Genomic DNA, 15,001 nt, shown 5'->3' on the forward strand with positions numbered 1-15,001 from the left:
TTCTATGTTCACCCAGCTGTACTACTTAGTTGCTGCCCAGCAGGCCCTGCGCTTCAAAGGGCCCCAAGGGCGGCCACAGCCGCTTCAGTGGGGTAGGTAAGCTGCTGGAAAGGGAGCCGGGGTCTCAGAGTGCAACGTAGCCCCCCAACGCGGCTCAAGTATCTAGGGTCACCGTATGGTGGATTGTGCACCGGCGGTGACCTCTCCCCATGCTCCGCTCGGCCGCCGCCCGCAGGGTAGGGGGGGGGGTGTTCTCCGCCGGACAGACACAGGAGAGATGTGGGCACCACAGCGGTCACGGCGGGGGGCCCCCGGGCAGTGCGAAGCACCAACTGCAGCGATTCGGTACAGCTTCCTCAGGGGCCTCAAACACCGCAGCCACCTCTGCAGTGCCCTGTCAAAGGGCGGCGGGGCCCCCCGCAGCGGCAGAAGACAGTCACCTTTCGTCGCGGGCGTCACTCCGTCCCAAGGGGGTCCGCAGCTATTTGGGGCCAGCAACGCAGTTGGCCCCCTCCTCACCAGACCGTCAGTGCCTCTCCAGTCAGCGCGCTAGTGTCTTCAGCCATCTACCAGGGCTCCACGGCCGCCATTTTGTGATTGCCAGCGGCAGGGAACAAAGTGCGAGTATTTCGAGATCGTGGCCGATTTAACACCTACAACTGGTCTCCCAGGGTGCTCCGTGGCAGGGACAGTAAGGTAGAACCTTTCTGTGGCGTGGTGAGTGGGAGATGGGTACGATAGTCTCCGGATGATCTCCCGAGCAGCAGGAGCCTCACACAAGTGCGGAAACCTTGCTTGGCGCCCTCTAGCGTGCCCCCCCCCCCTCTCCCCCCTACTTAGTTTAACTTGACTGAAAATACGTAGTAAGCTCGAGCAGTAAGAGTTGGCCAGATCATCAATTTGACTCGTGTTAAACCTGCAAAATGAATGAAGTTTTGGCTCTACTGCTGGATGTTCCTTGAACGATGAATCCTTACTGGGGGAAAATGAGTGGATGAGCTCAAGATAATAAATTAAATGTTTTTCACGGTCACACGTTATCCAGTCTTCCTGTTCTCACTTAAATTCGGTGAATATATTGACCATGGAGCTGGAATCCAGTCTCGAGGTGAGAGGTAGCTTTGACGTACAACTGATAAAACTGCTCTGAACGTGGAAGCAGGTATTTTGTTCCTACACAAGAAAGAGAAGGCCAGCTTCTTTGTACCTGCCACTTTGTACTTATGAGTGCTTTTGATTGACCTTTTTTATGAAGGTAGCGATTTTGCCGTGCCGCTGTATAACCACAGGAAGTAGAATTACGTGACAAGGGAGGACCAAGTCATGTGTCCGGTAGAATAAATTATGTGGCTAGAAAGCATAAATTAAGGTACAGTATTTGGCATATTCTGTATCCGTAGTTCACTGTTTGGTTTTAACCGCATCGCTGCTGCGGTGATTTTTCCCCTACGCGGCTTTTTCAAAAGCCGCGTTAGATGACGAGCTCAGCTCGTCATCCCCACACGCTCCTCGTGGCTGATGACGAGCTGAGCTCGTCATCAGCATCGAAGGGGTTAAACACACAGCATACAGTGTGGGCATGAGAGAGCGCAATTTGAATAAAACGTATATCTGAGTCATATTTAGAAGTATATCGTATAAACGTAGGAATAAAATGTATATCGTAACGTGAAGTTGACGCTTATAAGTATAAAGTCAACAGACGTAACCAAAGTAATATAGGAAATGTAACTGTATTCACTTTAGAATGTATTAAGATTTAGAAGGCCCGTATACGTAGTGGGCTAATGTGTAGAAATGCTCATGAACAGAAGAACGTGCAAAGTAGAATTCATGTACGTGTGTAACTTTAAATGCAGAAACGGCGAGAAATGTAACATGGAGAAATGTGCAGAGAACATATATATATATATAACGATGTAACAAATGAAGAATATAAAATTATATTCTACGTAATTTGTATTCTATGTAAAATGTATTCACATATAGGCAAAGGATTTGCTAAATACGATCATATATAAATGTATGTTAAAGGTTATACTGTGTAGAAGAATTTTGTAGGAATGTTAGAAGAGCTTAGGTCATTTGTGATTATAACCTGACTGACCAAGGGTTCGCAGGAGTGTAGTCCGCTGTTGGTAATTTAGTGGGCTCACAGGAGTCGTGAATAGCCTTCACTTGAACGTGCGAGCCAAAGAGTCTAGTTCTTGTTAGATTTAAGGTGACAAATGTCGGACGAAGTTTATTGCCTAAACATGATGGGAGACGATAGGAATTTGAGTCTTGTTTTGAAATGACCATTCACAGGACCTAGAAGGGTTACAATCATAGTCGTAAAGAATAAAGTTCTGATAAGGTGATAGATTTTGCTCCGAAAGTGTCAAAGGTAAAGTTGAATGAAGTCACCAGCAAGAAGACGAAGATGGCGTCTAAGGAGAAAGGTCAACTTAACGGACGACGCGAAGAGACGAAGCCATGGAAAAAGCTAGAAGATGACCTCACGGGGAAAGTCCGTGGTGGGCGTCGAAGGGGCGTTCCACCCACACAGTGATTGTGTATTTTAGGGACAGCACCCCGGGGAGAAGAAAGCGAATTGCTCAGAGCGAAGGCAAGTTAGGAAGAGCAGATGACTTGAGCAGATGCGCTGAGAAAGATCAGAGCGCAAGGGAGCAGTAGGCCGAGGACCCTTAGAGAGCGGATGGGTAGGCAGAGAGGGTACTGCTTCTTAAACTTAAGTTACCTTTAGAGGCTAAGAGAGTTTGAACTTCTTAGGGAGTCAAACTGCTGACACCTTTTTAGGGTTCTAGAAACTTGCGAAGTAGGGATGTCACCTAGTATAGAGTAGGGACAGATTTAACTCGATTATTTTTCTCTTTCTGTAGATGACGCAGAAGAACCACTTCATATCGATGCTTTCTAATTTGCTGATTTTGGAACTGACTTTAATTGTATTCGTTTGTAGACTGAGGTTCTTTAGGGAATATATGTTCCTATTGGTTCCTGTATATTTGATGAATTTGATCCTGAGAGGATTGTATTTGCAACTTTTCTTAATTTTATATTAAACCTTTTAAACTTTATCAGTTGTAAGTGGTTCTTCAGAGTGGCGTCAGTTAATGGGGATTATATAACCTATGCAGGGGCTGTCTTTTACTCAATGACAGACAACAAGCGATCCAAAATTGTCGAATGAGATAAGTTATCAAATTGATCATAAAAGATATTAAAATCTCATTCCCCGCAGTTGGTAGCAGAGAAGGATGGTTTTCTTCTTGAGGAAGACAACCTAGGTCAGGTTTAGTTTACCCCAAGGTCCCTAGTCATCGACGACCAGAAGAAGAATCCCTGCCGAAGAAGGTGCTGACGGTGCGTCGAGAGAAAAGCAGCAGAGTCGGTCGAGAGTGAGTATAAGGGTCATGCGTTGTAAGATTGCGGTGTTTTATGTTGTTCCTGTGTTGTAATGTCAAGCGGAGTTGAATGCCTGTAGTGTGATTGAGGGAAGGTTGTGAGCGCGCGCAACCGGATAAAATCTTATGTCCAGAGAGGACTTAAGTGGTTCGGGTGTATCAAACACCCAGAGTAATTTGTCTACCATTTAAAGGGGGTCATGAGGTACCATTGATCGCCCGCAGACCGATGATAGGGGGAGCGTTTGAGTGAGTGTATGAGTAACGCACGCTGGTCGTACGTTTACTGTGTGTAAGTAACCTATCAGTTAAGGTGAGCGTCTGACCGTAAGAGGAAGACGTTTCGCTAGTTGAGGTGGCAATTACAGTTAGACTGTGGCCGTACAGTCAGAGAAAAGTGATCGCTTGGACGGAAGTAGTCATTTTTCGGCGTATGAATGAAACGCATGCAAGACCGCGAGACGAGTTGAGAAACGAAGGAAACTGCTGCAGAGGGGACGAGTGATGTCAGCGTAGAGTCGCGCTGAGATTGGTCGGTTAGCGTAGAACAGCACTGAGATAGGCTGATTAGCGAGAGTCGCACAGGGATTGGTGGTTGTCATCGGGACATAAACAAGGAAGAGAATTAATAAGAGAAAATCGTAGATTATAAAAATGAAGTGCTTTAAGGGTTTAAGAAAAATCTTTAGGAGGAATAGAAGAAACTTATATGCTGGAGAAGAAGCTCCACCAGAAGGCACACCAGCTTATCATATGGCAGTAAATGTAGGCTTACACTCGATACTATGGATTTCCGAGTGGAATAGGCTAACGGAAGGGGAAAAGGAACTGACGTTTCCGAGATACGGAACATTTAAGCTAGACGTGTTGAACCAACTGAAAGCGGTAATGCTTGCAACAAGACCTCTACCGAGGCCAACACAATTCGAAGCCCTTAGTGCGTGGTTTAGAGCGGCACACGAAAGAAATTTAAATAGGCGCCAAGAAAGAGTGAGACGATCAGTAAAGGCAGTGCAGGATGCGAAATGGGATGAGGAAGCTAAGAAGTGGAGAGTGCAAAAGATAGAAGCAGACAAACTGTTCACCATGATAGAAGCCACGGGAGAAAAGAAACCTCCAGAGGAGGAAGATGAGGAAAGCGAGACGGAGGAGGATCTGATAGAGAGGTTATTAACAGATAGACCACCTCCGTACAACAGCGAAACCACAAGTCCCATATTACAGCAAGGGGACGGAGCTAGGTGGGGGGAATATAAATCGATCCCAGTAACGGAGTGGGACTCCAACAAGAGTGAGGAAATACCCCAAGCTAGTTCCGAACAGAGAGTAGTGGGAAGATTCGTGGTCCAGAAGGTGCCAGAGACGCAATGTGCAAGGTCGTACCAAATGCCAGACGCTCTACAAGTACCTGTTACCATAGGCCCTATAGTGTCAATCTATAACCCAGAGGGGGTCCAGCAGGAGGAACAGGCACGATGGGACAGGGAAAGGGCAGAGATGGAGAATAGGAATAACACGATGAATCCTCAAAGGCAGAGACTAGCACCAGTGAGTCGGAGTACCCCATTAGATTCCGCAACGGGTCCCTGGATAGAACAAGGGGGTCAAAGAGGATCAATGGATTTGAGGGGACCGAAATCGAAATCCTATAAGGAATTAAGGGAATATCTGAAAGAATGGGATACTGCTGAAGAGGCTCGGAATAAAAGTTTAGAAACAGGAGCAGAGTGGAGAGACCAGGATAACAAAATCCTCTCTCATTGTGGAGCTGGCGAAAGCAGCCCGGAGTGGGAGAGAGGGAGTCAAGGAAGCAGGAGAGATACTTGCCCTACTACTAGTGGCAATCGGCAAATGTGTAACGACAGGAGTGCAGGGTGTGGCGAAGTGCCTCGCGTCACCTTTAGTGAGGGAGAACGAAGGACGCAGGAGTACCGAAACACTTTCAGATGCACACACCATACTCCGGATGAAAATGTGCAACATTGGAGTCACGGGAACATGGAGAGTCGTGAAACGTCTCGACATGCCTCCGGTGATTACGGACGGAATCACGGGAACATGGAGAGCCGTGAAGGGTCTCGCCATGCGTCCGGTGATCAAGAACGAAGTCATGAGAACATAGGGAGTCGCGAAACGTCTCGCCATACATCCGGTGATCACGAACAAGATCGCGGGAGCATGGAGAGCCATGAAGGACCTTATCGTTAGTTGAGTGATACCAGACAGCAAGCGAGTTATAGTGGTTTAGAACACCACGGAGGATCCTATCTTGTATCTGGAGAAACCGAGTCGAAAAGACGGAATGTAGGGTTGAGGGATGGAGCATTGTTCCACCACACCCCAAGGGAAGATGGAAAGGCTTGGGATCTAGAGAGGTGGGAACAAAGAGATGGAAGGAAAATTCCTCATAACTCACCTGTGCTTAGGCGTAGGGCGCATAGTGGAGGTGAGAGGGATGCAAGAGAACAACCTAGGACTGACGTACTGAGAGCTGAAATAAAAGCAAGACGCATAGATGTAATGAGTTTAAAATCAGACTTGGATGAAATAATTGATGTCACAGTGGCATTCGAGAGGTTAGAGCTGTACGCACCAGATGAGATACTGTTTTTGTCTAAAGACGTTACTCGGAAAGCGAGAGCAGCTCATGAGAAGTTATCTGAATTGGCAGAAAAGTACATGATAGACATATCACGAACTAAGGCTTTACAGGCCAACCATAGGCTGAATTGCACGGATCAAGATCTAGATGAGCGCAGAACGATTGGACTAAGAGTACACATAAGGGAATTGGTCATGTGTATTAGGATATGGAGAGATCTGGATAGATGGGAGGAAAGATGGTCCAAGAAGGGATCTGTTAGACTGAGTACACTTGTAAAGTCTCAGGATACAGACTTAATGCGAATGGAAGCTTTCCCTTTGCGAGAAATCGCGAACGGAAACTACGTGCATGTACCATGGAGTAGGGGGGATTTAGCGGCATTCACTAATTCCTTCCCGAAGCTTAGAGAAAATCCCGTAGAGTGGTACAAGCAGGTAGAGAGATTCGTGAAGGTACTGTGGATCGATTTGAACACTTTGTTCGATATCGTGGTACCCGGAGATTTGTGGACGGCATGCAAACTTAGTATTGAATGGCCCGCTTGTGAGCCTCCAAGGAATGCACAGACAGGCGGTCCATCAGACAGAGTCATGGAAAAATACGAGAGAGTAATAACATGGCTAAAAGAGAAAGTGCCGGTGCAAGACATAGACTGGGTTAAGATAGATCGAACAACTCAGGAGCCTAAAGAGACAGTTCACGAGTTTTATGAGAGGTTACTGAAAGCATTTAAGCAGTACAGTGGGTTGGACGTAATGGATCCTAAAGACATAGGACAGTTTGTGTCGAAGTTTGTTCTCGGATTGAGACCAGACATAAGCCTGATGATTCAACAGCATTTAATCTGTTGGCAAAACAAACCTTTGGATGAGATTCTGAGGTATGCAAGGTACTGTAGCGATGAGATAGATTCAAAGGCAAAGAAGCTCAAGGAAAAGCTGATGTTAGTACAGATGCAAGCAGCTGGAAAGGGTGGACAGCGGCAACAAGGAACAGGAACGCCAGCAAGGAAACAGAATAATCAGAGCAGAGATGAGGAAGAAAGACCGAGACCGAGAATAGATATTGCGACACTGAAAAAGACAACGAGGTGTCATCAGTGTAACGAGGTGGGACATTGGAGACGCGAGTGTCCTTACAATGTCGAGACAGGGGAATTAGAACAGGAGGAGGAAGAGGTACAGAATAATGTGGTTAAGGGAGCAACAGTCCCGAAGGGAAAGTTTATCAAAGGGGGGACTCAGACTCCTCGAGCCCCGTTTCCTCAACCGCCTCGCATTGCAAATGGAGGGAAAACCTATAGACAAATGCCATTGTTCGTAGGAGGAGAAGAATGCTACTACGTTGATCCTCTTACAGGGCAACGAGTGAATAGGGACGAAGATTGTACTTTAGGAGCAGCCCTGGAGGTAGATCAGAGAGGACCATACGTAGAGGCTGAAGTAGCTGGATGTCCTACGACCTTTTTGGTGGATACGGGAGCCACTAGATCCACGTTGAGATCAGCGGTAGTCCCAGGTCTGCCGATATCAGGAGAGATGATTCAGGTGGTAGGAGTCGCAAACAAGAGGATGACGAATCCTCTGACGGAACCAGTGTCAGTAAAGATAGGGAATTACAGTGACGAACATCAGTTTGTGATCTGTGATTCTAGCCCGGTGTGTTTACTAGGAAGAGATCTGTTGTGTAAACTGAATTGCACAATACATTGCACACCTGAAGGAGTAGAAGTGCAGACCAACGATGAAGATGCCGATTTTAAAGTTGTAAACTCGCAGGAATGCGTGGAACTATATCCTACCTTAACAGTGGAGGAGCTTCCACAAGACTTGAGGGAGAAAGCCTCAAAGATTTGCCTATGAGGCAAAGAGCAGTTTTTAAAATGTTGTGCATTGCTCATAAAACTTTGCATAATACTGGTCCTTACATCCTGCGGAACAGAATTAAGCTCTATGCCCCAGTTCGTAACCTACGCTCACAAGCCACAGCTAAAGCTGTCACCACACGAATAAAATTATCCAGGATGGGCGGGCGCGCCTTTTCGCACCTTGCCGCTAAGTGCTGGAATGACTTGCCTATTGATCTTCGATGTACTGATTGTTACCTTACTTTCAGAAAAAAACTAAAAACTGCATTATTCCCTAAATAGTATAAATAATAGTCCCTGGTATCTTGCCTATGGCTTACTGTTTAACTGTAGCGCCGTGATATCCTGTTGGATGAATGTCGCGCTTTAGAAGTACATATAACAATAACAACAATAACAAAGTGTCAGCTGAGGTGTGGGATTTTACTGGAGAAGAAATAGGACTGATCAAAGGGGTAGAACCAGTAAAGATCATGGTAAGACCCAATGCCGAGTACCCAAGAACACCACAATACAAGTTGACACCGGAGACGATTGCAGGAATAAGGCCTGTGATCGAGTCCATGATTAAACAGGGAATACTGAAGGAGATCGTGGGTAGTCCATGTAACTCCCCGATTATGGGTTTACAGAAGCCTAGTGGAAAATACAGAATAGTGCAGGATCTTCGAAAGATTAATAATATTGTTGTCTCATGTTGTCCAGTGGTACCGAATCCATCAGTGATATTATTTCAGATACCGTTCCAAGCTGAATGGTTCACCGTGATAGACTTGTGCCAGGCTTTCTTTTCGATTCCTTTAGATGAAGAGAGCCAGTATCTTTTCGCTTTTAAGCTGGAAGATCGCGTTTTAACATGGTGTCGTATTCCCCAGGGGTATACAGAAAGCCCATCGATTTTAACCAGCTATTAAAGAGAAATCTTGAAAGTCTAGCTCTGCCCAAGAATTCGGTTCTAGTCCAGTACATAGACGACCTCCTAGTTGCGTCAGAAACAGAGGAAGCTTGCAGAGTAGACACCATCACCTTGTTAAATCACTTGGCCGAGAACGGGCACAAGGTGTCTCCAAGTAAATTGCAATATTGTCTTACTGAAGTGCAATACTTGGGCCACAGGATTGAAAAGGGGAAACGGAAGGTGTCTCCAGACAGAATAGAGGCGATTATGAAAATGAACGCGCCTACAACACAAAGAGAGGTCAGGATGTTTCTAGGCATGGTCGGTTATTGTCGGCAGTGGATAGCTAACTTTTCACTGAAGGCAAAACCTTTATTACAACTGACGCACAAAGGAGTGAGTGATCCGGTACCATGGGACAAAGATTGTTTGATGGCGTTTTTGCAGCTGAGGGAGGACTTATGTCGCGCCCCGGCTTTAGGAATGCCGGATTACACAAAACCATTTTTGCTTTACTGCTGCGAAAGAGAGGGATGCGCTTTAGCAGTTTTGGCCCAGATTCATGGAGATGCGCGTAGGCCAGTAGCGTATTTTTCGGCTACATTAGATCCAGTAGCCGCAGCGTTGCCCGGATGTCTCAAATCCGTTGCTGCAACGGGTGTCAGCATTGAACGTTCTGAAAGCGTGGTAATGGGACACCAGTTAGTGGTGTACGTACCGCATTCTGTGGAATTGTTAATGACCAGGACTAAGACTCAGCATCTGACGAATAGCAGGCTCACACGCTACGAGCAAGTCATACTGGCTGCCGAGAATGTGACCCTAAAAAGATGCTCCGTCTTGAATCCTGCAACTTTGATGCCACTTCCAAATGATGTGGATGATGAAATTTGTACAGATCATGATTGCCTTGATGTGACTGAACTATGCACCAAACCGAGACCAGATATCGTAGATGAGCCATTGACTGACCCCGATGAAATTTTCTTTGTTGATGGTTCATGTGTAAGAGACGATATTGGTCAGCTGAGAGCAGCTTATGCAGTTTGTACAATTACCAGAGTCGTAGAAGCCGCTTGCCTGGAAGGAGTACACTCCGCTCAGGTAGCTGAAATTGTTGCTTTGACGCGTGCCTGTTTAGCAGGTAACAAAATTCGAGTCACCATATACACCGATAGCCAGTATGGTTTCGGGGTAGTTCACGATTACGGGCAGTTATGGTCTCAAAGAGGTTACATGACCTCCTCGGGTTCTCCCATTAGAAATTGAGAATTCGTGAGACTCTTGTTAGAGGCATTACAAGGCCCGACAGCTATTGCAGTAGTCAAATGTGCTGCGCATACAAAAAATGTAGATTTTGTGTCACAAGGTAACCGCTATGCGGATGAAGTAGCGCGTTACTGCGCAGAACAAGGATATTCTCACACTGATGTGAAAGTGGGGGGAATCCAAGAAAGAACTGAATTGACAATGTTGTTAGACACTGTAGATACGTGGGATGAGCTAAGGAGTGTTCAGGAGAATGCACCAGATGATGAGAAAAAGGGCTGGGAAACAGCTGGTTGTACTAGAAGCGAGATGAACTTTTGGATCTCTGCCGATGGGAGAGCAGTTTTACCAAACGAACTTGTTAGTCCAATGGCAAGGAAATTGCATGGATCAGCACACATAGGTAGAGATGCCATGGTGAGAGTATTCAGACAAACGTGGTTTAACCCTAAGTTTAGAGTAGCGGCAGAAGCAGTATGTCAGCGATGTGCGATCTGTCAGCAACTAAACGTAGGAAAGAGAACACCAGTCACATTGAGTCACATTGGGAGGTCTGGGGGGCCTTTCAATAGGATGCAGCTTGATTTTATAGAAATGCCTAAATGCAATAGACTCAGATACGTTTTAGTGATTGTCTGTATATTTTCTAGATGGGTTGAAGCTTACCCTACACGTAGATGCGATACACTCACAGTAGCAAAACTGTTACTCAGAGAGTTAATACCGAGGTTTGGGGTGCCATCCTCTTTGGAATCGGACAGAGGAACTCATTTCAACAGCGAAATAGTGAAGATGTTGTGCTCAGCTTTGAGTATCGATCAGAAGCTCCATTGCAGTTATCGACCAGAAGCTTCAGGGATTGTAGAGCAAATCAATAGCACAATTAAGTCCAGACTTGCCAAAGTTTGTTCATCAACATCCCTGAGTTGGCCAGACGCACTTCCAGTGGCTCTTATGAGCATACGTAGTACACCAGATAGAAAAACAGGTCTCTCTCCACATGAAGTGCTAATGGGGAGAGCTATGAGATTGCCATCGGTTCCGACTGCAGCGTTATTGAACATCACAGACGACTTGATCTTGGACTACTGCAAGGGACTATCTGATGCCATTAATTCTGTGTCCCTCCAGGTCCAGGCTGCAGAGGTTCCATCAGCACAAGACTTGTGCCATGACCTGAGTCCGGGGGACTGGGTCCTGGTGAAAAAGCATGTCAGAAAAAACTGCTTAGACGTGCGTTGGCGAGGACCATTTCAAGTCATACTTGTTACGAACACTGCAGTGAAGTGTGGAGGCCTGCCAAATTGGATACACGCTTCACACACTCGAAGAGTGCCAACACCTCTAGAAGAAACAGCTCCTCTCTCGGATGAGAATCCAGCGGAAAGCGGAGAAGCCACAGAGGGGGAAAGCCAAGCTGTAGAGGTGATCGAAGAGGCTGAGACTGTGACGGAACAGGTCGATGAAGGTCAAGACACCAGTGAGACCGAAGTCGCCTCAGGAGAAGAAAGTAACTGGGAGATCGAATCAGATACTGAACAAGCCGAGAGTGACCAGGAGACAAGTCCCAGAACAAGGAGCAGGAGGACAAGGAGTGACGAAGCCAGTTGGCCAGAGAGAAGAAGGAGGCCAAGCTTAAAGGCACAACAGGAGAAAACTCTTGTCCCAATCTCTGAAGAATCAGATCAAGAAGAGGAAACTACAGACTCATGCACTGAGAGTCCAAGAAGATCGAGAAGGGTACGTGTGCCCTGCAGAAGGTACGCCACCCCAGAGTGGACTTATCTAGCAGATGTCTTGGGGACAGAAATCTGGGAGAGTGAAGAACGTGAAGGTAATCGATCTCGATCCATTTGTGGCAGTGGAGATATGGCTGTTGACTCCTGGACTCGAGACTGAGGGATTACTGACTTTCACACTTCCCATACCCCCATACTTGAGTCAGATTAAAGATTTAGTGCTAAACAGATTACAATTTCCAACATTTGGTCATCAAATTCCGGAAGAAGAAGAAAAAGTCATTCGTTTTGAATTATTGGAACTTGTTGCGAGAGCTGCAGGTACGAGAATAATTGTTGATGTATAAAGACTTTTGTATATAAGTTATAAAGAAGAAGATAACCTAGCGCCGAGTGGAAAGAAGAATAAAATTAGGGATTACATTTAGAGGACGGAGAAGGGTTAGGGTTGTCTGTTGTTAAAAATAAAGAGACATTGTTGCGAAAAAGAGACTTTTTGATAAAGAGCACTTTACAAACTGAGAAGAAAATAAAGCAAGCAAAGACTGAAAAGAGAACTTTTTCGCAAAAGAAGGAGTTACGCTGTTTGACAACATGGAGAACGGCAACCCAAACAGAAAAGCTAAATGTAAAATAGGTACACTTATAGCAGTAGTAATATTTCTCATAATTACAGTAGTGACAATATCATACATAGTAGGACATGAAGCAGATAAAGAAATAGCAGATGTAAAGCCTGTAACGACTTTGAAACCTGCTCTTGATGCGAAGAAAGAGGAGAGCAATGTTATCCGTGAAAAAGCGTTACTGGCAGATGAAGCTCGTAGATTACATATAGACGAGTCACAGGGAAACTTTAGGTCAAACGCATATGCTAAACTGTTGTACGAGTATATCGATGCCATGGAAGCCAAGGATTGCTACGTTTGTATGCAATTGCCGGCTTCTGTAGATGAGGGCATTAGATATCATCATCTCCCATTGACTTATGGGATAACATGTAGTTTACTGCTTAGTATATTTTATGGTAGAGAAGGATTTGAGTACTACTTTTCAAATTATGATTCGGTACTACCTGAAGTTCCGAATTATAAACAAATGAATAAGTGGGACTATTATAAAAAGGAGGATAGACTAGCTAAATTCTTTCTTCCTTGGGATACGCTAGATACATCATACGCACGCAGAAATAATCTGACTTGCAAGGTGTCAGAGATTGAGAAAAAGTTTATAGGACAAGTAGATGACAGATACAGAAGGCAGAAGATTCTAAAAATGTCAGGACAGTGGAAAACTGATTGGACCGAAGAAGAGAAGGCACATAAAAGGAAAGGTAGCAATGGTCCAATAGCATTGGATAGGACGCAGAAAGGAAAGTTATGTTTAACTCGAAGCAAGACATATTATGAGAGTGTATTTGTAGGTGAAGTAAATTGCGAACATGCTTTTCGATTAGAGTACTATACGAAGGATTTCATGAAGGAGATGCAAGTGATTCCTAATGTATATTTTGTATGTGGAAGAAATGCCTATGTAAAACTGCCTGACAATTGGTATGGTTCGTGTTACTTGGCAATTGTCTTCCCCAAAATATATCATGCAAAGGATTTAGCGATCATAGAAGGAAAGGCTTCGACAAGAACGAAGAGAGAAGTAGGAGATGCAGAAGTAGTAGGAGACGTATTTGGAGCGATGTTTCCTATGTTAGGTTTAATACTTAACGATGTTAAGATCAGGAGACTAGCTACAGTCGTAGATAGATTGTCTGCAAGTACTGCAAGGTCATTAATGCTAATAGAAGGTGAGATGCAATCGATTAGAGCAATGGTTCTTCAGAATCGACTTGCTCTTGATGTGCTATTAGCAAAAGAAGGCGGAGTTTGCAAGGCTTTGAAGGTCCAGGAATGTTGTACTTATATTCCTGATAATTCAAAACCACTTGAGAAGGTCATAAGAAACATTACACAGATTCATCAAGAAATTGAAGATATGACAAAAATAAATGTTTGGGAAAAAGTAGGTCATGGAGTAGGAAAGGTTGGAAGTTGGTTTGCTAACCTTGGTAAAAGTATAGTATGGTATATATTAAAACCTGTATTAATAGTATTAATTTGTATAATCGCATTGTTAGGATTTGTGAAACTATATAAATGGTATAGGACGAACCGGTTACAAAGATCTATGAGAGAACAAGAAAGGAGATTAGCTGCTTTACAAGATCAACAGTATAAAAGTTTAAGAGCACTTGAAATGATAAACAGAGGGAATGATGTAACTAGTTCTGTTTAAAGGTGCTATTCAAATTGCATTTAGTGATGACTCCTAAAAGTCATCAAAGGGGGGAACTGAGAGAGCGCAATTTGAATAAAACGTATATCCGAGTCATATTTAGAAGTATATCGTATAATCGTAGGGATAAAATGTATATCGTAACGTGAAGTTGACGCTTATAAGTATAAAGTCAACAGACGTAACCAAAGTAATATAGGAAATGTAACTGTATTCACTTTAGAATGTATTAAGATTTAGAAGGCCCGTATACGTAGTGGGCTAATGTGTAGAAATGCTCATGAACAGAAGAACGTGCAAAGCAGAATTCAAGTACGTGTGTAACTTTAAATGCAGAAACGGCGAGAAATGTAACATGGAGAAATGTGCAGAGAACATATATATATATATAACGATGTAACAAATGAAGAATATAAAATTATATTCTACGTAATTTGTATTCTATGTAAAATGTATTCACATATAGGCAAAGGATTTGCTAAATACGATCATATATACATGTATGTTAAAGGTTATACTGTGTAGAAGAAGTTTGTAGGAATGTTAGAAGAGCTTAGGTCATTTGTGATTATAACCTGACTGACCAAGGGTTCGCAGGAGTGTAGTCCGCTGTTGGTAATTTAGTGGGCTCACAGGAGTCGTGAATAGCCTTCACTTGAACGTGCGAGCCAAAGAGTCTAGTTCTTGTTAGATTTAAGGTGACAAATGTCGGACGAAGTTTATTGCCTAAACATGATGGGAGACGATAGGAATTTGAGTCTTGTTTTGAAATGACCATTCACAGGACCTAGAAGGGTTACAATCATAGTCGTAAAGAATAAAGTTCTGATAAGGTGATAGATTTTGCTCCGAAAGTGTCAAAGGTAAAGTTGAATGAAGTCACCAGCAAGAAGACGAAGATGGCGTCTAAGGAGAAAGGTCAACTTA

The sequence above is a fragment of the Lissotriton vulgaris genome, unplaced genomic scaffold (assembly GCF_964263255.1).
Source record: "Lissotriton vulgaris unplaced genomic scaffold, aLisVul1.2 SCAFFOLD_1787, whole genome shotgun sequence".
Lineage (NCBI taxonomy): Eukaryota > Metazoa > Chordata > Amphibia > Caudata > Salamandridae > Lissotriton > Lissotriton vulgaris.